Source organism: Frankliniella occidentalis, unplaced genomic scaffold (assembly GCF_000697945.3).
Source record: "Frankliniella occidentalis isolate FOCC.00 unplaced genomic scaffold, Focc_3.1 Scaffold2, whole genome shotgun sequence".
NCBI lineage: Eukaryota > Metazoa > Arthropoda > Insecta > Thysanoptera > Thripidae > Frankliniella > Frankliniella occidentalis.
In genome coordinates this window covers 4,066,364-4,071,312 of record NW_026267132.1, presented here as the reverse complement: position 1 = coordinate 4,071,312, position 4,949 = coordinate 4,066,364, and the positions used below count along the sequence as shown (strand labels likewise).

Sequence of the window (4,949 nt, the reverse complement as noted above, 5' to 3'; positions counted from 1 at the left end):
TGACAGATCAGGTGTAGTCCATCCAAAAGCTGAGCCGGTACCGCTGGCCTCGGATAAGTTTTAAGCCCCCTGCTAGCGTTTGAATGGCCTCTCCCTCCGCCTCTTTGCTCCACACTGCTACTCAGGGCGGGCCATCCCGGTAGATCCCGGCGTCCACGCGAGCGTGCCCATCCCGTGGGAACACCCTCCCCCCGCAACAGTGTAATCAAGTGAACTTGACTTTGACGCAAGGACGCGAGCGCGCACACGACACGGCGCGTAGGTAAAGTTCATCTCTTCTGTTCTTCTAATGAAAACGTAAAACCAGTTTATGTCCGGCTATCTGTCTAAAACCGGGTTCCAAAATCCATGCGTTTTAACAACATGTATGGTGAAAATAGTACGATATGCCAAACAGGCGTGTTATGTGGAAAAGTCAAAATCTTCTACGTGCAATTAACAATTTTTGCAATCTTGTAACCCTAAAGTTTCTTCAGCCACCACACGGTATTATTACAGCAAATTGGTCACTGATACCATGAAACAATTCAAAAAACCAACTCGTTAAGCTTGATAAGAGCTAATGCTAATTAGTCTGCTGTGGTATAATGCCCTGTTTTGATTCCCCAGCTGTAAAATTATTGAGGCTGTGACAAATCCGCTCGATTTCCAAGCCTTCACCCCGCAATAAGCAGCAACTCTCTACGCCCGTCCCGTTTTGAATGGCCCAGCTTGCGCTCAGCTCTGATCGCCCCATGGACAGTATCACCAAAGTCGTCTCTTTTTAGAACCCCTCGATGCCCATGTCCAGTCCATTCCGCTTCAATGTGGACCGCATCGGGCGTGCGGACGGCAAAGGACAGTGCTTGCACGGGCACAGGCCCGGGGCAGGCTGCAGAAAGCCGCACAACGGCCGCACCACCGCTGAAACGGGGAAAAGGGGGGAGGAGGGGTCCAAATCAAAGAGGCGCCCTCCATTCCCGCGCTAACTGGGCCAGGTGTATGTGTATAGGCCGAGCAGACAATAACGCGTGCAGTAGAGAGAGAGAGAGAGAGAGAGAGGCCGACGGGGAAAGAGTTGCAAAGGAAGGGAAAGGAGAGAGAAATAAGCGGGCAAAACAAAAGAGGAACGAGGGAGACGCGACCGAGGACCGAGGCACACAACCAGACCAGAGAGACCAGGTCCTCGACACAATCAAGTCGTTGCAGCGCCCGCCGCCGCAGCGCCGCAGCCCGGTGTGCGTGGCCGGGCTCATTTCATGCGGGGGTAGGTCGCAAGCTTTTTGCCTCGGCCCGCGGGGAGAGTAGAAAGAGGGGACACGCGGGGCAAGAGGAGCGGGGCTCGCTACTCCAAACAGGTGGCATTAGACAGATTCCCACGGGGGCTGGCGTAACTGCGTCCCCGCCCCACCTGGCCCCTGGTGGGCTACAGCTGCTCTGCTCCGCTGACGAGGCTGTGATGCTCTCCTGATGCTGCACACCAGCTAGTACGCCTGCCAGGTCCCGTCCAGGTGGCTGCACGCCACGGGGCGTGCCCCGCCACGCCCCGCCCCGCCCCGCCCCGCCACGCCCCGCGGCCTCGGGCGCCACAGCGCGATGCGTGAGACGGATCGGAAACAAAGTCAGCATTCTGCAGCCGCGGGGCAACGTACGGGGCGTCTGGCGTACGTCGCTCTCCGAAGAGAGCAGCTCCAGTGTCGAGGAACTCCAAGCACATGAGAGCAGCAGGGAAACGGGCTTTAGCAGTCCGTGAAGTTATGGATACCAAACCAATTGATCGATAGGCGGGATTCAGGAGCTGCAGGGGTCGGCACACTCGTATAATCAAAAGGTACGCCTACTCTGCAGTCTGTGAAGCGAAACTCTTCACACAAGTCAGAGTGATATTCTTTTCAAGTCTATTGTGGCTGACTCTAACCTAATCCGAACCGGTAACTCAATAGGTATATCGCGACACCTTGTTCTTAGTGAACTAGGTCGCGCACCGTCATGAACTTTTGAAAGGATCTCTGTCTTTCTCTTTCGCAAGGACAGAGAACGAGACATGACACGGGTTGACGGGTGAGCGCTTACACGGGCGGGGCAGCAGGATACAATCAAACTAGAGACGGCAACAAAAACGGGAAGAAAATAAAGGAGATATATAAAAATAGAAGCAGCAACCAAATAAAAACCAATCGACGACAAGGTATCGGCGCGTGTGCTCGGCTGGGTTTGACGACCTCGGCCGACCTCGCCCCGACCCGGCACCCGGCACCGGCACCGGCAAAAGGTCGCGCAATCTCAACAGCGTCCAGCCAGGTGGCGGTGCAAGAGGCGTGGCGAGCGCTCAGCGCCGGGTATGACGTTGACCTCGCCAGCGCCACGCCCCGCCCCCGCCACGATGTAGCCGGCCCTGCCCCTGCTGCCCTGCTGGAGCAAAAGCGCTCCCGACCGGCCATACACTGGAAATTAAATTAGAAATGGAGATTGGAAAGGCGGCGGGGGCGTGCAGCGTAAGGTACACGAAGGTAGCCCGTCCCCCAGACTGGACAGAGACAGCGGTCTGGCCGTACCAGCAGAGGCTGCGGGGGGGTCAATCTCCGGGAAACAAGAGGAGCAGAGGTACACATTTTTATTTTGCCCCCACAAAAGAGGCTAACTTGAGGCAGAACAGCAGTGGCCAGGCCGAGGCCAGCCGGGCAATGCGGTCTGAGATGGAAATGAGAGGACGCCGCTTCCGCTCCATTCCCCGCTGCGGGTGCGCTCGTGGGAGCCCATTCACCAAACCCGCTGGCTGCACCGCTCCAAATCGAACGTTTGCCAGGGGCATACAATCAACGGCCCCCTTGTTTGCTGGGAAAGTACGTATATATTTGGAAATCGGACGTGAGAAATTGTGATAATTTATTTGCCAGTGCAGTTAGTTGTCGTTAGAAACATGCCATGAAAACCTTTGCCCCCCCCCCCATTAAGTTGCCACTATGCAAACAACAACCAGGCAAACAACATTTAAAATTGAGCAATTTATAATAGTGCTGATAGCGGCAGAGATGTCCTAATATTACACTATTACATACCTAAGCGGGAATAACGGATTAAAAACGTATATCCAACACTTGCAGCAAAATATGGAGTTTGATTATTGTTTTCATTCAAAAATCAGGGGTGATACGAACTTAAGTGTAAGAAGCGTCGTGGTGGCCAATGCTTTGCGACCCCAGTCTAGAGCGGGAGCCTACTATGATGCAACGGGGCTGAATTGTGAATAATTCGTTTACGTTACCGGGGCAAAACGACGATACGAGTAGCACGAGTCTGCACGCCCCAGACCAGAGAGCACTCAAGATATGACAGATTTCTAGATTTCTCCCCCACCAGATGGAAGAAAACTACGGGGTGTGGTGCAGTGTTTTGAATTGTGCATTGAAGCCCCCCCCCCCCCCCACCCCGCCTCGCGGTCCATAAAGCCGCGTACGCGGGGTGGATCACCAGGGGCGGCAGAGGGGGGGGGGCTGGGGTGAGGGTCGTGCATAACTCGTCCGAATCACCCAAGGAATCGCGCGTGCGATACGCCCCGACCCAGCAGAGGCACAGACCAGGCGACACACCACCTCGGTGACCTACAGCAGCCGCCGCGGGGACCAGAACCAGCGCAGGAGACGGAGCCCGCAGAGCAAACACCATTCCGCGTTCCGTTCCCAGAAACAAAAGGCGTCGTCGTCCTCCCCGCCGCCACAACCGCCACAGCCACATACGGGCCGGGCGAGGAGCGGGGAGGGGCGGGGCGGGCGGCGAGGAAGGGCGATCGCAAAAATAAAAGAAAGCAAACTGGAGAGGAGAGGGCGACGACGACGGTCGCTTGGCGTCGCTTTGCGATATCCATTAGGATCTGCATGACAATGCGCCCGAGCGGAGCGTCCCCTTTGCGACGCGACGGGCAGCCAGCGTGAGGTGATAGCGGATCACCCCCCCCCCCTTTCCCCTCACGGCCACTCAATGCTAATAGAGAAGGGGGGGAGGGGGCGCAAGCGGGGCGCAAGCCGCTGAAAAGGATATCGGCAAAAAGGAGGGAAAAGGGGAAAAGGGACGAGACCAACGAGACCTAAAAAGGGACGTGCGCGCGCGGTCATCGGTTTGGCAAACACCTGAAGGCTCACGCCATGGGAGAGCGTCCCCGGAGGTCACCCTGGGGACGGCGGGGGCCTCGCCAGGGCCCATCCCCGGGTATCCGGCACCTGTTGATGCCTACCCGTCCGCGTCCCCTGCTGCTGCAGCGTCTCCCTGCAGGTGCCGTACCGCTCGCCTCGCCCCGCTGCTTCCTCGAACCCGGATGCACCAATTTTCATCATCAGCGTTTAACTTCCGGCCGGAGCCGGGCAAGCTTCGGCAATCGGCAGCCACCCGAGGAGAGGGGGAGGGCGGTCTCGGACACGGGTACTCTGCAAGGATTATTGTTTTAGATCCAGTTGTGCATTATTTGCTTTCGCAGGACACGCTGCAGGCTTCCGCGTCGCAGATGGGCTGACCGGACCGAGCTTCCGCGCTGTACAGCAGGCGCCAGAGGACGCCCGCGAGTAGGCGTCGCACCACTGGTAGACCCCGCCCGGTGTATAGGTATAGGTCCCCCTCCTGCTGCTCCCGCCTCCGAGCGGGGACGGGAGGAGTGCGCGCAAGAGGAGGGCACGGGGGGCGGAGGGAGAGGGGAGAGGGGGGAGGGGAAGGATCGCGGATAGCATTTGCATTGCAAACCAAATCCCTCCAGGACATGTGCCCGGCGCAAGCGTTCGCGACCGTGCGGGGGCCCTGAGGCACCCGGGGGGCTGAGGGGTAAGAGGGAGTGGGGGATGTGGTGAGGGATTCGAGGGGGGAGGGGGAGGATGTGAGGAGGGATTTGGCAAGGGGAGGGGGATGGAAAAGGATGACAGCCTGGGCGAGCAGATCGCCGAGGACACACTTATATGAAGCTATTTTCATTACAATTTCATTAC

At 57.6% G+C, this 4,949-nt stretch overlaps 1 protein-coding gene across 5 annotated transcripts in view; it reads right to left on the bottom strand.

Annotated features, from left to right (window-relative positions):
* Window positions 1-4,949, bottom strand: part of LOC113213681 (furin-like protease 1) — a 139,077-nt gene that overhangs the window by 118,662 nt on the left and 15,466 nt on the right. The window lies entirely within an intron of this gene.